Source organism: Nymphalis io, chromosome 12 (genome assembly GCF_905147045.1).
Source record: "Nymphalis io chromosome 12, ilAglIoxx1.1, whole genome shotgun sequence".
NCBI lineage: Eukaryota > Metazoa > Arthropoda > Insecta > Lepidoptera > Nymphalidae > Nymphalis > Nymphalis io.
Genome location: NC_065899.1, coordinates 12,541,517 through 12,561,545, shown reverse-complemented (window position 1 = coordinate 12,561,545; position 20,029 = coordinate 12,541,517). Strand labels below are relative to the sequence as shown.

At 33.0% G+C, this 20,029-nt stretch overlaps 2 protein-coding genes across 2 annotated transcripts in view; both read right to left on the bottom strand.

The window, feature by feature from the left end:
* LOC126772529 (HIG1 domain family member 2A, mitochondrial) overlaps positions 1–20,029 on the bottom strand; it is a 397,572-nt gene that overhangs the window by 311,120 nt on the left and 66,423 nt on the right. The gene's annotated exons all lie outside the window — the stretch shown is intronic.
* LOC126772530 (protein couch potato-like) overlaps positions 1–20,029 on the bottom strand; it is a 194,819-nt gene that overhangs the window by 162,399 nt on the left and 12,391 nt on the right. The gene's annotated exons all lie outside the window — the stretch shown is intronic.

The window sequence follows — 20,029 nt, the reverse complement described above, 5'->3', positions numbered from 1 at the left end:
ATATGTAACTAACTAGATTAGATGTTGTGGATTTATGTGGACAAAAGCCATGCTGGTATGAATCAAAGTAAGGTTTTAAATGAGAATACATCTTTTTTTGAATTAGTGACTCAAAAACTTTCCCAAAAGTAGATAGTATGGATATTGGTCTGTAATTAGTTATATTATTAATGTCTCCAGACTTATGAATTGGTGTTATATAAGCAACTTTCCATTTAGCTGGGAATATTCCCGATTGAAGTGATTTATTATATATAGTTGTAAGAGGGTTAACTAAAACTTTAGCACAATTTTTAATAAATATAGGTGGTATTAGATCGGGTCCCGCCCCTTTATTGCAATTTAAGGATAGAAGCTGTGTTTTAACCTCATGGTCTGTTACAGAACATTTGACGTATGTGTTATTAGTACATTTAATACTAGTTAAATATTTTGGGTTGAAAGGTGGTAACTTATGTGTGGTATCATAGATCGACTGAAAATTATAGGAAAAAAGATTACATATTTCCTGTCCTCCTGTAGCTTTTCTATCATTTAATATCATTTGATTGGGAATCGACTTAGAATTGCATTTTCTGTCTTTAAAATATTTCCAAAAGTATGTAGGGTTGTTACGAATATGGTCTGATATATTTTTTTTGAAGAAATCATAGCATTCAAATATCATTTCGTTTGAGCGATCTCTTAGGAGATCATAAGTGTATTTATCCATAGGATTTTTATACTTCTTGAATACTTTATGATATTTTGATTTTTCCTTAAGAGTACGTATTAGAGAACGTGAATACCATATGGGATGCTTGCCATCACGGGGTTTGGATTTTGGGGTATTTTTGTAAATAGCATTTAGTAAAGTTTCATAAAAAACTTCTATCATTTCATCTACAGAGCCACAATTTTTCCATAAATGTGCCCAATCAATCTTTGAAAGTTCCTCAATAACAGTATTATAGTCGCAAAAAGCAAAATTATATTTAGGTTCAGTGTTACTTTTAAGATAGTGTTTTTGAGTAGAATACTGTAGGTCTATTAATAAGGCTGGGTGATGACAATCAAGCGGAACTAAGGGTTTTTCTTCAGATACCGTAAGAAAAGATGGATGTGAGCTAAGTACTAGGTCGAGAATTCTATCGTTATTATTAGAAATTGAGTTGCATTGATGTAGGTTGCAAAAAAATATTGTGTCAATAAATAAAGAATCCACATTATTGTTTGTACGTACAGGTATTAGACTACGACTGTAAGTGCTATATTCCCAGACAATATTGCTCAAATTGAAATCCCCAATCACCACGTTTATTGTGCCGTCATCTGTATTAGAGTTAATAACTTGTGCAGTATTTTTAAGAAAGTAATTAAGTTCCAACTCCTTTACTGGAGGTGGAATATAGACACCACAAATATTAATTTGAGTACTTTGACCTATTTTAAATGAAACCCAAAGATCTTCACATACAGATTCCCAAGTGATTTTTCTCAGACTCTCAAACTTTTTGTGTATGGCAATTACAACACCACCACCATCTTTCAAATAAGATGAAGTTGTACTACGATCGCGCCTAAATACTGAATATCGAGTGTCAAATAATTCATGATCAAATATTGTATCATTCAGCCAAGTTTCCGTAAGAATAATGACATCATAATCACAACAGAGAACAGATAAATAGAGGTCCTCAGTCTTGGTCCGCAGGCCCCTCACATTTTGATAAAAAAATTTAATATTGAATTTTAAAACTAAAAAACACAATAAATGCTTACTCAGGTAGAAAAAATAAATAAAAAAGAAATAAGCACAATAATATAACCAAAAAATTACTTTAGACTATTTAAAAAATCGTTATTTCTTATTAAAATTGCAGGTGAATGCTTATTTTTACGAATATAAATGCGGCTATTTCGGATCCAGACAAACTCGTATTTCTTCTCTTTTGCGACGAGTCTCGTGGCTGCATGAAGTTTCTTGTTCGTTGGGGACAAATGTTCACTGACGTATATTGATTGCTTATCACCCGCGATGCCTAAATGAGTCGAATTGAGTTTGTTGTTTTCATTCTTTTTGTTGAAAGTTTTTACCGCTGCAAGTATAGTATCACGGACGCGCGGGCTGGTTAATTTGACTATGATATTGCGAGAGCGCTTCGAGTCAGAATCAACCTTAGCAACGCGATGGAATTCTTTAATATCACTATCATCTATGTCACACGAAACGACTCTAGTGAGTTGTTTCACAATAGTAAGCAGGTTTTCAGACTTATGCTCCGGAACACACTGTATTTCAATATTACAGTCTCGAGCACGTTGCTCAAGCTGTTCCATAAGGCTGGCGACTTTGCTAAGTTGCGCACGTAGAGATGTGCTTTCTGTTTTTAATTGAGAGATATCTGTTTTGTAACGATCGTTAATGAGTTGTTGTTCGTCAAAATTATCAGATAAAAACTGCACTGTATTAGTTACTTGATCTAACTCCTTTCGCATTATAGAAAATTTGGAGTTTAAATCTCGCACTTCACCGCGAATCTCACTTAATTTCGTATTGAAATCGTTTAGGCTTAATTGTTGGTATTCAAATTTTTCATTCATTTCTCTACGAAGATTTCGAATTTCTTGAAGAATAGCATCTTGGGAGTCTATGTTACTTACTAAGGAAACTGGTGAATCTATTTCAGATTCTTTAATACTCTTGCCATGATCGGAAGGAGAGCTTTTATTCCCTGTTTTTGATTTCGGCCCTTGACATATTGGGCAAACCCATTTAGCTCGGCTCGATTGTGCCTCATTGAACTTAATACAGTCCGCATGAAAATGACGGTTACATGATGTATTTGAACATTTAACTCTCTTCTGAGTTACAAGTAAATTATTGTTACATGTGTAGCACACAACCATACTTATAAAAATAAATAAATAAAAAAAAAAAAAAAAGCTCGGTGTATTCAGGATTTGATCTTGGTACCCCTCGATGTCTTTGAATTACAGTCACTTTTACTACCGCGCTGCTATTTGTGCAGATGGTATGGAGGTCGAAAATGTGGATCAGTAGAGTACTTAAGCTTAGCAGCAAATAATTATCAGTGCTAAGTGGGTGGTGTAAAATAACTTTGTTCCACTAGCACTTAATAACAGCAACTTAGGAGTATAGTTTTAGGTAAAAAACTGCACTTTTTGGACACGATTGATATGAATTATGGTTAAACTAATTATAGGCACTATAGTCAATTGCAGATTTTGCACTAAAAGCTATTAGAACTATTTTATTTTATTAATTTTAATCGACACAGGTACAAACTGATGTTTACACAAGTACTACGAACGAACGAATGATAATCATGAATATCAAACTATTCATCAAAAATGCGTTATAATTATAATTTGTTTTATTCTACCGCCAAATAGCAATACTTAGTAACTTTGTGTAACTACAGGCACAAGGGAATTAAAATCTTAGTTCCCAAGATTGGTGGTGCAATGTCGATGTAAGGGATTATTGGTATTTCATTCGGTGCCAATGTCTATGATCTGTGATCACATACCATCAGGTTGCAATGGTTTCCAATTTACTCGCTTACCTATATGTAAAAGCCACTTATATAAATTATGTTACATATCAATAAATAAATTATTATTATCACATAGTGATATTATCATTAAAACAAAAAAAAAATCAATAGGAATTGACCAATACAATCTTAGAGAATCATAAATCATCGTACAATAAGACTCGTGGCAGTCGGACGCACTCGCTGACACGCGTCCCGAATGTTAATATCACTGCAGGCAGCCGCTGTTGGGTAACTACGTACGTACAAGTACAATGTTTACGAATCAGAACCTTTCGCATAGACTTTGTTCATTTAGTTAACTAAGACGAATGTATTTTAAACCCAATTTACAAATTTATCCGACATGACTCAGTGGATAGAACACCGTGAATTCAAACGAGTTCAAAATCGGACAAGGACGTTTAGTGTGAGAATTCATAACATGGTCAGTGGTTCAGTAGGGGGAGGGCTGAGACACAGCGACATGACAGCTTAATATTGAATAATAATAATAATAATGAAATAATTGCTATGTGAAACTAGCTTTATCTGTCTGTTTGTTCTCACCACAACTAAACCACTGAACTGTAATTAAATTTGACGTAGAATAAACCTGGAACGTGAATTTTTGTATTTAGAAGACTATGATTAGAATTAAAGCGTCAATCGCTCAAGGATTTACGGTGTAAGTCGTGTCCACACCTAACACCAGTTTTACGCTTAATTGGAAGCGTAATTACGAATATTAGTAATTGACAGGAATAAATTAATCAGTGTTTATCTAAACACCCGGCTAAGCAACGTTTATAAGTAATGGCGATATTGTTTTAACATTTTCGCAACAACTTCCAGTCAGTCAATGCGTAAAACCCTCTCATATTGTATGCGTTGTAAATCATAGCACCTTTTGTGGCTCGCCGTCGACGTCCGCAAAACTGCCGGATGATCTCGCAACGCATCAGGGGGATTAAATGTAATATTGTTAATGTATTTGTTATTCCACTTCCGTGCCCTTTCAACGCATTCTTTATATAACGGTAAAAAACGAACAGTATTGTTATAGACACATTATTTTATATATGTTACATCTATGTACATACATGTACTGATTATTTGAATTGAAAAACCTATTTTATAAAATCACTATGATCTATGTTCAATCTCTACTTATGAATAGGGTTTATTTTATTATTTATTATTACATGTTGAGTAGTAATATATAGTACGTATAAAAGTGACAATGGTTTTCTGACGATTTTTTAATAATATTTTGCATTTTGGTAATACTATGTTATTGATAATGTAAATTACACAAAGAATATTATTAAGTACTTGTTTTCGTCCAAGCGTGTTAGAGGAGTCGGTGTTAGTTATACAAAAGTCCTTGATTGAGGTTCAAGTTTGTTCATACCAAATATCATCAAAATCGGTTCAATGGTTTAGCCGTGAAAACGCAATAGACAGAGCAACATTCACATCTATAATATTAGTATATCTATACTATGAGTCTATGGTATTATAAAACAATTATTTAAACAAATAAAAATTTTAATCTACACAATTTTAACACACTAAACAACCTTGCTGAAATACGCTCTAATCCCTCTCCTTAATAGAGGAATTCTTTATTTAATATCTGATTTACTTGCCGGTTCCGCTCAGTAGAATCTACATTGCGAACTGGTCGCCTTACATTCAGTTCAATTCTGTAACATGATTCAAGAGAAGAGTGCACAATAAGAGTAAGTATTCATATAAATAATATTTTGAATTTAATTTTGATTACAATAATATTTAAAACATCCTTTCAAAAAAACAATTTCAAACTTTAACAGGGTAACAATGTAAATATTTCGGCATTTGTATACATTTTTAAATAAACATAAACGAATTAAACCATCCTTAGTGCCTTCGGTTAATTATTATTACCCGTTGCCAGAGATAATAACCGAGATTAAAGGCTTAACCTCCTCGAAGTGCGAGAAGCTAAATAGTTAAACTCCCACAAGGATAATAAACGCACCACAAAAGATTTGTATGTCTATTAGAGAATGTAGCAACGATATAAACAAACATAAAACATCAGACGAAAAGATCTACTTTCTTTGTTAAAAAAAAAAATAAAAAGATTAAACGAATATTTAGCGTTCCGATTTTATTAGGTACTTTAAGTCTGGCGAACGGTCTCCACCTCCTAAAAACCTTGGCACTGTATTTAGAAATATTAACCATCCCTTAATTGACGCGAATCTTGAATACAAAAATGATATATACAATCACTTGTGCCTGAAGTTACTCTGACTCACCCTGCAAACCGGAACACAACACTACTAACTATTGCAGTTTGCGGTAGAATAAGTAATGCATGAGTGCTACCTACTTTGACGGGTTTGCACAAAGCGTTACCACCAATTAATTGTAAAATAGTAAATGAATACAGCTGTATCTACGACTGATGAGTAGACAAAAACGTCTAATTAACCTGCATTGGAGCACCGTGGTGGAATAAACTTCTAAACTTTTCCTCAAAGGGAGAGGAGGCCTTAGCTTAACAGTGAGATATAAGCCTGTTACTTACCTTTTTATTTTATAGAAAACTTCAAATTCAAGCTAACACTATTGGATTTTTATGTGATAAATGTATTTACATCAAGGTGATGTGTCCGGAATGAGAGAATATGGTGCACCTGGTATGTGCATACCAGGCCATATATGTGCACACACGCTGGTGATGAAGAATTCATCATCATATGTGTAGTAAATTTTTAAATCTTTTTATTGCTAGCTTATAATACTGTCAAGGAGAATTTTTTATCTTTGGACCCTGGATATGACTGATGACCTTAAAAGTAAATCTTCCATAATGCAATAACATGACAACTTAATCAGCTTTGTTATTGGTACGTGAGAATGAAACTCTAGAACGGATTTTGGATATCAACCCCCATAACGAACGTATTAACATTACAATGTTGAAATGTGACAAAAATAATGTATATTGCTTTGTACACCATATTGTATTAATAAATTTTATGTAAAGATTTTTTTATTTAATTATTACACAATTGTACAGTTATTAAGACTCCACAAATAGCTGTTCCACAAACGGAACATCTATTTTGAATTTAAAAGGAAATTGTTAATGACATTCTGAAATAATTGGAAACCATAATAGTCAATTATTTCATTACACCATTTCTAATAAATATTATACAGTAATGAGCACTCACCGTGAAAACCTAAACAAAAAATTGAAGTTTAAATTTTAGCGTGACGCGACACTAAATTAGAAAGGTCTCAAAATATTTTATCTACAACAAGAAACAGTTACGACAAAGTCAAGTGTGTATATATCACATGTATAAACTTGTGCATTTGCACATTGCCTTTTATAGGTATATATATATTATTATATATTATCACGTTCTATGTATTGATATATATTGAATATTGATGATTCAAATCATATAAAATTATAAATATACATACGTACATAAATGTACAAGAAACGGTTCACTCCGTACTTAATAATCAATATGTTAATCATAACTACCCAAGCCGCATATTGGATCATCGTCAATAACGCATATAGGCAAGAGGCCTCGTCGATTGTGTATGTAGGTCTCACGCATAGCACAGACCAAATTGACCGCATAAACCGATCAAATATCTATCCAATAGTGCTGAAGCAGGCAGTCAGGGACCGACCATTGGCACACTTCGTAATTACATCGCATGTAATTATCTTGCCCGTCGTACACTCTACGGAACACATTATAACAGCCGTTGTAAATTCTTGCAACGCTATATAATGTGTTAACAAAATCACTTCGCTTATGTTACATTTCATCTGTTGTCAATCGATAAAGACGCGCTTTTGTTTATTGTTAATATTGTTTTGATTTAAATACACATCTTAATACATTGCAACAAAAAAATGCAGCAGTTTATATTGCTGCATTTTTATGAATTTCAAATAAACAGATACCTCAAATCAAAAACAAATGCGATGTGATAGGGAAAACATTTTCAATGTTTACTATGTCCGTTGACATTATTCGATCCACCTACAACAAATCGATGAGATCTCACTTACATCACGCGATATGAAATAACTCACCAGGACAAATTGCGCTCGACGTCCGACGTGGCGAGAATCGAATCGTGCGTGACGTTCATCACTACGCTCGATTACAATCGGGTACGGGGCAATATGCATGACCTAGAGTCGGCGATTTAATATTCAAGTGTCGCCCGCGCGCGGCGCACGCTTTGCTGTAATAAAAGCACGCTCCGACGCTTAACGAGCCAGACCGATGAGCTCCTTCGTATTTCAAACAAGTCGACCCCGTACGTGACCGCTGCGATGCTACATCTTAATTTCTGCAGTAATGTTGACATTGTGAATTATTATCTTTGTTAATGCTCCATGTCAGCGTCGTCATTAAGCTTTCAGTAAGAACTACGCTGCGAGCATGGCAACGTGGAACAACGATGTTATGAGACAAGTGTGGTACCAAATAAAGCGATAGCATGCTTAAGCTTATTTTTCGCTTTTCAAATTCACTTTCTTGTAGTAAGATAATAAAAACACAAATCCATATATGTTATTAACAAATATCAAACCGAATTAAAAGGAGGGAAAAATAACAAAGGCAAATAATGACGACGTGCCGTACGCATTATTGGCGACGTAAAGGTCACAAACACCCTTGAACCTTTACAATTGCGTCGTGAGATAGCAGCACTGAGCGCTTTCTATCGACTGTATCACGGCGAGTGCTCTGAGGAATTATTCTCTCTAATTCCTGCTTCCCCCTTCCTTCTTAAGTCCGCGCGAGCTGGTTCTCGATGTCACCGCCTAACTGTGACATCAATTCCATCGCGAACAAAGAAATTTGGCAACTCCTTTCTTTGTCGCACTTCCAAACGTGTTCCCCTCCTCTTACAACCCGGGTTCCTTCAAACGAGGCGTGAAGAGGCATCTTGCGGGCCGGCAAGGCGAAGGCGGCTAGTGCAGAACGTTTTTCCCGTCTGTACTGGCCGTCGTCGCGTTTGGACTCTACTACCACTTACCATCAGGTGGAGTAGAGTCATTTGCCCTCCCGGCGAATATAAAAAAAAAAAAATGAATCTATGAAATTTCAATAAAAATATAAACGTCTACAATGCTGTTTGTGAAAGAAGACAAATTTACATTGCGAAACCTTTATCCCAACCGCGAAGTTTATTTTAATAATTGAAATCGAAAAGTTCTGGAAGATGTTACTCAAAGAAATTATAAACGTGACTTACATTTTAAATAAAGATATTATCTTTTCGAAATTCGAAACGATAACAATACAGCTAATTCCATTTTTAATGAGGACCATTCAGCGAGGAGTAGAAAATAATCGACACATTTATTGCTATATCTGATTCGGTTTCATTATTAGAAACTACTCGCAAGTGGAGGGCTCATACTAAAACGGATACTCCGCCAACTTCCAACTCAAACTTCTAGACTGCAAAGAAAGTTATCAGCAATCGAGGGCCCATTGATTGTGCACAAAGAGCCTTTCGTCTCGCGACATTCGAGTTCGATTTTCCACTCACAATGCGGGCCCCGTTTTTCGTCTTGCATTTCGTATAATAGTACGGTTCATTCGTTCCCAGTCGACATTGTTCGCTCTTTTTCGTTTATTCGAGATACTACAGGATATTTAAGCGCTCATTTCAGATCTCAAACATATTTTGTTGCCTATTTTAAATTCATTTTACGAATTTTTCGAGCGGGCGTCCGATAGTCATTCCTAAAAGATATAATCGTTTACATACTCTTTACATTGACTCACCAGTTAATCCATCGTTAAGCAGCCTTGCAAAATATAATATAATAATTAGTGAGAGGCAGATACCTAGACAGACCAGATTCCAAGTATCGGTTCATTCTCCGGCGAATTTGTTATAATTTTAATATTAGCGACTTAATACATTAGCGCGATGCTCGAAGCTTTAAATCTGCTTGGCTGGGGTCCAAAGTACTTACACAATGCACAATAAATACCTACAACGACTACTCTTAATTACTTCACATCCATACCAAGACCTCTAGTACACAATAAAAGCAGTTTGTTTTATGATAGCTCAAATTGGTTGCACACTATTTGACTTACAAAAAAATATAAATTTAAGACTCAAAAATACTCTTAAAAGTATACATACATATATGTATATAACCTATTCATTGTAACCACTCCAATGAGTTTTAGATTTTTTCTCAAATATTCAAAACTCCAGCGACGTGTTGTCCGTGTACGCCTTTGGTGTAATCTTCTCTATTCTTTTGATTTAAGATATATTTGATGTGCGTGCGTTTTTATTTCCAGTTTGCATAACAATCTCAACTTTTAGTGCGTGCGTAGTTTTGTTTAACACAAAAATTGTTTACACCTGTAAAACGACGATACACCTTGAGTTGTGTATGACTTTAAAATTGTTATATAAAGTTATTAACTAACTCTTAATAAATCAAATTTCAATAATACGCTGTATTAAGAGACGACATCATCATCTGACATTTCAAATTATGCGATCATACATATATAGGTAGACTAGCTAAAATAACCATTTATTATTATTATTATTAAGTAATTTCGCGGTAAAAATAGCTACTTAATAGAATTCCTTTCATCACTAATGACATAGTCATAAATTCCAATCGCCCGACAGCTCTGAAGATGCGACAGAACTGAAGTATCTGTTTACACGAGCCACTGGTAATCCGAGGTGCAAAGCGATAGAGGAACCAAGCAACAGTTATTGACTGAGCCTGCGTCCATTCCATTGTTCACAGTTTAAGCCGATATTGCCGTTTCCTAAGCTTAGCAGACGTGCCACGTTCATTTCGATCATTCTGTTGGCTTACAAATGCATAAACAAAAGCGTTGAAACGAATAAATATTATTTCGTATTCGGCAACTATGACGTCAGTGTTGCATGGTCATGCAAATTGCATGATATTATATTTTGTTTGAATACAAATGATAATATAAACATAATTTAAAGCTGTAAATGTCCGACTGTTCCACTTAATCGGTTTTGGAGCTTAATTCACCACGCTGCCCTGATGCGGTAGGATACACTTTTGAATTTTTGATAGAATATCGTTGGACATACACGGGTGTTGCGCAATGTTTTCGTTCAAGATGAATAAACACTTTTTAAGCACATGATAACTTAGTCGTTTTTGAACCCGCTATCTACGGTACGATCTGAGCCGTGAGCCACCGCGGCTCCATCATATAACTCATGAACGATAACATAGAACAACATTCTACATCTCCTTACTGTTTTAACATAGAATTTCTGTTTAATTTAAGATATAGCTTTAATCATCTATTTTTAACTTATAATTATGATATAAGATTTTTGTTATCTCGTTTTTTACAAGATTATATATTTGTTTTTCTGTGTGTGGGTTTGAGCGTGAGTTTGTCTAGCATTGCATGTGTGAGAACTTAACGTTAAGAAAATATAGGAAACAAATTGCAAGTCATTTTGTAGAATCGTTACGAAAAATGGTTAAAGAAACTCGATCTTTAGTTTCCACTTGCTGGAGGGAAAGAAAACTCACAATACAAGACAGAGAGGAACACTTAAACAAACTATATATATTTCTTGTTTCATATATAACAGACCAAGTTAAACGGATATTGAATTATAATGATCCAGAAACTTCTATTGTAACATTACAAATGTTATGTACTTAAGAAAAACCATGTAAAAGCAATTTTCTTCTATAATTCTGGCAATGAAAAAAACCCCGACTTGACGTGCAAGTTGCACTTGGCCGGTATTTAATGGAGGCATAAAATCGTATGAGCCAGGTTAAAGAGGCTGAATTCACGGTCGTGCTGACAGGAGACCAGAAGGGGACCGATAATGGCAGCGAAGCACGACTCCATTAACATGAATAATTTTAATGATGGATCTTTGACTTGGGTTGTATAAATAATTATGGTTACTCGTTATTTATGTAAACAGATTATTAATGTAACATAACATAGCTAAAAAAATATATGAACATGGTTTATTTCTAAATAATATATATTATATTAAATAGTGTTCATTTAATATAATTATGTACATTGGTGGACAAGAGTACCTACCGAGTGTCTGGCCGGTTCCCGTCAGTAGAATCTACATTCTAAGCCGATGATACTTTTACATTTAAATTAAAACTAACATGTTCATTCAAAAGTGATTTTAAGAGTACTTGAGAAAACAATATTTTAAATATAAATAATATCGATATTACATAAGTACTTGCCGACACTTTGTTTTTGTTTTTAAATTAAAAGTTTTATTATTTTGATATTCTTATACTTATAATAAAAATGTTCGAGAGTTTAAATTTCCTAAGTAAAATAATTTTTATAATAAACCTTATGACAGGTTTATGAACGAGACCCTGTAAAGCGTTAACTAGAAATATTTTCTAGCTGCAACACGCTCCCGATTTGTTAAAAAAGTCAAAATCGACAAACAAATTCAATTAAAACTTCGCAACAAGTAACCTTAAGCGAGATATTAAACGAAGCGAGATTTATAATTACAATGAGACCTGTACACAATCAGACAAATAAGATTCAGATTAAAACAAAAGATTGAACTTAACCAATTATCGTTTACGAAATTCAAAGCCAAATCACAAGGTTATAATATACTTCATTCAAGTTGGCCTTTGCAAGCATTTGTATTGTCGTTTTACAAGATTATTTCAAATTTAAAGCAACCACTATTCAAAATATAGACAAAAAGTTTAAGTTACTCTTTCCAAAAATTAAATTACATAGCTGTCAATAAAATACAAAGAAATTCACATCTATATTACATCTATATAATCTTGTGCTGACTAATATGCTCTTGTTTATATTTTGTAACAATATTTATATTTATTGATTGGCATACTTAAAAAAAATCTGCAGTTTTTTTTAAGAAACGTTGTTTTATCAAACGTTTGTCCTTTTTTACAACGTTTTATCAAAATATATCTGCCTCCTTTGTTCGGAAGGGGGAAACGCGCGACGGGCTATTTGTTTTTACAGTCGAGCGCCGTCGAACAAATTAGATGGACAAACTGTTGGAACGGGCGAGGTGTCTATATTCCACTCTTCGAGAATTCTTCTCTTAGATTCGTTCGAAGAATATCTTCAATCGAGTTCGAGTGATGTAATAATCTTCTCAACGATTTCAGAGAAGTTTTCGTGTTATCATGTTTTCAGATTTTGGACGTTGTAATCGCGGATTTAATTAAACGATTTTCATTAAAGTTTAAACTTCTCAATCAATACATATTATAAAAAAACGCCCCCCCCCCACGTCCTTCTCTCTGTCTGTTTGAACGCGATAAACTCGAAAACTACAGAGCGGATTTTCATAAAGTTTTCACCTATGAACGGAGTGATTTATGTTTTAGGTACATAATTGATTGAAATTTTGTGTTAATTCGCTGATAATTGACGATGATTGTTAAAGATGTCGGAAAAAGTAAAAATGAATTAATTTTCTTTCAACTTATTAATAAAATATCTACCGCTATAAATATGTATATAACAAACAAATCTACGCATATATTTATATACTTATTATAATAAATCTAAATCAAATACTTGTTATTATTTAATATATATGTGATTTCATTTATGTAGATAGTATTTATAAATATCAAGTATATACATCAACTTAAGTTCTAGTTAGGTCATTATTTGTATTTTTTTCCTTGTGTCAATATTGTTCCGATTCCTACCGAAAAAATAAATTTAATTCGAGTTCACGGATCGTTTCTTTTAATAAAACATTAATTGTTTTTTATCTGTTATTGAAAGCATTTTATATTAAGTTTGGAACATACAGTCTCTTTTTTTTTTTATCCTTTTTTTGTTTATATATATAAATTTTAACGAAACATTTGTCTTACCGCCGTTTTATATACGACATGGATACATGGAGAGGTACATTGGATTGCGTTCGGACGGGTTAAGCTGAGGTCTTTCTTGTGCGATAAATCTTTTCCTGATCAATTCGGAAAGATTGGCGAACTCGCAAGAAACATTTCATGCATGGCCTTGCGCAACTACTAACCAACTCTGTTTCATCTTCATAAGGCCAATGTTTGATCAAACATTCGAATAATTAAATACGCACAAAAAATACTAAAGTACACACACAATATTAAGTAGGCAAACAATTCTTCAATAATATACAATAACAAAGAAAGATTTCGACGTTAAAACCTTACACGCCACGATAACGAAGGGTTAAATAAGTGAAACGATTGCAAAAAGTATCGCAAACTGTGAACAAACTAAAACAAAAGTCGTTAAAGGTTTCAGGAAGCCTTACAGGTGCTGTCTGCGCGGGCCTTTAGTCGATTCACGTGACCAGTTGCCCGATCGATTAGACGATCGCCCGACGGGTAATCGGTTGACATCTAAATAACACTCGAGGATAATATTACCGGAAACGCTTTAGCTAGCATCAATTGATAGTATTTTATTATTATATACTAAAATATTCATATCAATAAAAACCTATCACCGTATAAACACAACAAATTTTATTCAAGTAGGGTCTTACTCAAATAATTACATTACTAATATTATTATTTATATAATTGTTTATTGTTTTGATCAGGCGGTAGGTTATGTAATACCTATGAACCGGACTCCGGGCGATTTTAAAGCGAAAGCTGCCAAAATAAAAGAAACAACAAAACTTTGTATGGAAGTTTTGCTGGTTGCCAAAATATCTAAAGAAAATAATACAACTGTATAGAAACTTAACGATTTTAATTTAAAAAAAGACGTCAAAATAATCGATAACTTTAATTTAATTAATCTAACAAAACAGATATGAATATTCTGTAAACAAAAATTGCTGTTTAACTTTTGCAATTTGGACGAATAGTTTTAGAGATACAACAAGATTTTTGAATAAACGCATTGAAGAAAGGCGTATGTGCGTGCGTTATTATATATTTGCCAAAGGGGGCGGAGAGATAACTTGGCTCGGTACTGATTATATTAAAGTATTGATTTATAAGGCTGTCTCATTATTTCAAATAGGATTATGTACTATTTTTACCTATGTTCATTATAGGTAGTATATCTACCTAAAATATATTTGCTTTAAAAAATCCTCATATTATCTTTTTGCCTCTGAAACGTTACTTATATTTGATCCTGAGTTTGTAATTTCATTAAGTCCAAAGATATTCACTTGAAAAAACATAAGTAAGCTATATTAAGTAACAAAATTTTTATTTATGTATTTTCTATTAATTACTTAAATCAGATCACTTAATTATTAATTCAAATGTTAAAAATGTAAAAAAGATTTTGTTTTTCAAATCATCACCGTATATACATCTTTGCAACACTAAAGCACTATCCTTTAAAAACCGTTGAACATTAAGCAACGCAACACAATCTATAATTCTATATACAAGTGAAAAATTAATGCGAAAACATTAAGTGACGTTACCGACGATATAGAGCCAGTCGGCGCCAGACCCGGCGGCGCCGGGCCGCGCCCGTCTCGGCAGTCGGCACGCACCCCTGCCTTTCACGTTGAACCGGTTATTATCTACTTTACTACAATATTTTACCGCTACAATATTGTATGTACTATGGACTATGCTAAGGGCTGACTTAATAAATAGGTCATTCATAATGTAACGACAATACAATGACTGTTTTATCCGCTAAGGTTGTTTTTAATACAACGGACCAATTTCAGTTCGATCATAAAAACACTTAATCTTATTTAGATTACGTTTTATGTAAATTGAATTCTATGTTCCAAATATTTAAAAGTTACGGTACGGTGACATGAAATTTTTCGTTACGTGATTTTAAACTAAGATATCACTCAAATACTAATAAACTAATTAAAAAAAATACACCAGAACAAAAACGATCTAGAATACGCACTTACAAGTCATGTATGTACAATGTACATATTTCATTCCAGCGACTTATAAATTCGGAGCGAACAAAATTCTGAATTTTGACGAAAGTAATATATTAAGTAATACAAAGCGGGTAGCTGTTTAGTTATTCAATCCGAACTTACAAATTGTAGTGTCTAGACCAAAACACAATTTACATTGGAGGTTCCGAAATATTATTTCAACTCCCACAATTGTTCACACACGTTTAAATTTCGACGATGTTATTCGCTAACGAAGATTTACGTTTAGATAATAAAAGAATACTTAACAAGTTTGGTAAGCCATGATCAAATCTTAATCGTTCGCTTGTCTTTTACATGCGGGCGTACAATGGTATCGAAGTTTTTAAATTGATTTAATTCATGGTCATCTTGTTGTACACATTGTTATCAAATGTTTTGCTGACAGTCTGTCTCTATAGTTGTATCATATTTAAACCATGAAAGTTTACAAAATAAATTAAACAAAAATGTATCAAAAATACTCTCAATGGCCATCAATTTGCAGATCTTATTAAAAATTTATTATTATTATTATTTAAGTTCATAAAAGGCAACAGAAACAGCGTAGCGTCCCATCGTTAAGCGAAGGGGAAGATTTTGCAGCATTTCACATCATGCTGTCCCAAAGCAGGTTGCTAGATATACAAGTGCAAATTGTATCCGAGACAACCAGGTTATCTTAAGATGTTTTTCTATACTACGCACGACTAGAAATATAAACACAAATTGAGCACAAGAAAACTTGCTCGGATTTGAAACAGAAATATTTATTTACGATCCACAAATTCAATCATCTGTGTCAATAGAGATAATTAAATAAAAATCTGACATTAAGTAACATTCAAAACATTACTTAAAGTTGTTTAATTTTACGTAAAAATTTATAAACACGGATATAACAAATTAAGAAATAACCAATTATTGGCTAATGACGATTAAATTCCACTCTAGTTGTGGTCACTTTCGACATAATTCAAGTGTTAGCGTTGGAAAGTTGCTTCAATGCACAACCAAGATACTTCTAAACATAAATTATACTCGACCACTATCTTTACTCTATATAATTGATAAACGCGACGCGTACTTTCCCTCAAACCATGATAGGCAATAAATGTAATAACTTTCTAGCATCATTCTAGGAACGGAGAAAAGCACATATATACTTTAACGGATTATATAAGAAATTATACAGAAAAAATGCATATTTCGTCCCAAAACCTGATTAGATATTTAATTTACTTTGCTACTATTTGTTTATCTATGATTATTATTTTATGAGCCGCGATGGTCCATTGGTTACAACGGTGATGGTTCATTCATTTATATGTGCCTAATTTGTATTTATAATTCATTTCGTGCTCGGCGTTGAAAGAAAACATGAGGAAACCTGCATGTGGCAGATGAAAATCTATCACGTATAACCAACTCACATCGGAGCAGCCTGGTATAAGCTCCAAATCTTCTCATCAAAAAAGGTCCATTAGAAAGTCGATTGTGCTGCATCGTCTGGTATAAGTTTTATGTATATTCGTTTATTAGTTTCAGTTAGGCATTACTAGAAAAACATTCCCTCATTTACTGTTAGAGATATGTATTCATTAGTAATGTCGTTATAATGATACATATTTAAACATTTACAAAGGTTCGGTGGAACAAAGCGTTGAATAAGGTTAATATAAGCTAATATGAATAAAGGATTATTCCCGAGTGCCATAACTTAGTACTATGTAGGCAGCCGCCTGGATGATTGCACGTACGCTATGTTAGCAAAGGGTCTTGTCCATAATCGTTCCCTTCGCTTAGTGCATGAATTCACATCAAAGCAAGATACATAAACTTCCAAAACACGTTAACGGACAATGTAACGCAATTAATACCGAGTTAATTATTATTTTAGACCTAATATTGTTTGCGGTCAGAGCGTTGTCTATTCGGTTATAACGTATGTTTTACATTTAATTGTAAGCCAGAACACAGTTGTGTTTTATAAACAGTTAAATAGTGATATAATTTTAAAAGTATCGCTGTACACACATGATACGATGTCGTAATGTACGTCGTAAGAGGTTTAGCGAACGAGAAATGTTGTAACTTATACTGGACTAGTTTATATAATCATAACTGCATTTTATATATATATATATTATATTTATAATATTACAGGAAATAAGTGTGTTCTTCTTTAACATAGATTTAATATCATTTACATTCTAAAATTAAAAGTGAATCTCGGTTTATATATGTATTACGTCAGTTAAATTCTAAGTAAATTTGAAACGATTTATAAATAGAACGAAAATTTTATATATAAAATACGATATAAAAATATTGTATCACAAAATCGTTGCATTCGGTCATTTATTCGGAGATTTTTATATCAAAGGCTAAAACAACACAGTGGAAAGCAATCAATTTATAAAGCTCCCCGCACGAGGGCCCAGACGAGGCAAACGACATCCACTCTATTTGTCTCGCTAACACAACCGCTGCCCACTTCTCGCCTGCGAGCGGTTTACGTTGAGGAATTTATCGCTATTTCTTTAAGGCTTCCATCGCTTTTCCTCTTAACTTCACTACAGATGCGATTTCTATTTCACTCGAATACGTTTTAAAATAATTGTACGTTAGATGTTAGCTCAAACGGTACATTGATATTATTTCCATTAAATTCATCTTAAATTGCGATGATGTATTATTTTAAGATATATATTTTACCAGGTATTTAGGTATTTTATCTTAATGATGATAATGACGTATGACGATACTGACTTCGGCGGCGGTGACAATTCTGAATGGCGAATAGACAACCGCACATGATGCACTTATTTTCACATAATCCAATGGGAAGTTATTCCAATAAAACCAAATCCCTCACTATCCCACATATATGTTAAATCCGAAAGTTTTTATCTATACCTTAAAATTATAATTTTACTTTATAAGATTTTGAGATTTTAAGATACTGAGAAGTTTGACTAAAAATCCTCATATTATTAAATAGCAACACAACCAAATATTATAAATCAATTAATTTAATTAAGGAAATATGTATGTTACCTAACAAGATCAATACAAAAAGGATAAAAGGCACCAACGCAAAAACCTGTGCAGAAATAAATAAATATAACAAAAAATAACTAAGCGATGTGTTTAAAAACAAAACATCGACATATTCAAACCAATTTTATAAATACAATATGTATACCAAACGTTTCGTTCCCAAGTCGCATAAATATATATAACAACATGAGATAACATTACATACTTGTTTCATACAGACATTACAATTACCCCCTCGGACAGAATTGACGCGTCGCTGCAACGTAGCGGACTCCCTAAGGCTGCTTTTGACATATCGATAAAGATGCTATAATGTGAAATTGACCACATATTCCTTTGCAAAAGTAAAATAACATTATCCTTTTTAATTGATACAGATTACATGTTTATAATTATACGAATAAAATGCTTTAATTATTCTTTTAAAATATGTGGTCGTCACACACACATAAAAGACGCCCGGCGAAAAATCGAAATTAATGTTTTTTCAAAGAATTTATATTTAATGAAAACCAATAAGTAGTAAGTATGTACATACAAAGGAGTAGAAAGTGGAGGGGAGGCGTACAAGAGAGCGTCATGCCGTTAGCCGTGACGGCATACGAGTCGGTTCTACCCCCAACAAGCGCAAATAAATGTTTCACATCACGACGGTTCAAAAGCTCGTAGAGCATTCTTTATTATGATATATTTTGATATTTGCAACTAGCTCTCTCCTGGCTTCAAATAAATCAGGGTTTTCTCTTTAATATTTTGTATTAACAAATGTTATAATATAATCAATATCGAGTCCATGGATCTAGATCCGCTTACTGCAATACATCTCACCGTACACGCGTCGTTTTTCATACGTTTATTCAATCACTCGTAAAATATCTCAAACATGTAATCGTCATTGCGAAATTTAAAAAGTAATTTTTTCTTTACAAATTGCTTTGTATTAATACACTGAAAGCATATTTTAATCACTTGCTATTATAAAATTAAATATGATTATTCTAAAACCATTACTGATAAATTATCCAAACTACCAAAAGCGATTTTTTTATACAAAGTAAAGGAACTATGAGTAGCTGTTCCAACTTCCTCAAGATGTAAAAACACAATTGATACAAATAAAAACACAATGGTTCGGCTGTTTTGGTATACTAATAATTATTATTAACTACAAAAATATTTTATAAAATTACTTTAAATATTTCAATTGTAATTAATTGAAATAAATAAGATTCAAATTGACATTTATTAAAATAAAAAATTACTTGCTAGAGGCAAGATACAATTTGTAACAATAGCTGCAAGCTATATACTCATTCGTTTCAGCTGGAATAGTTGTGAGAAAAATTTCCTTTTACTGTGTTAGGGAATACTTATTGTATAACTGCGCATTTTTCCCATTGTCGTTGCTATCGCCTTCGGTATTATTTTAC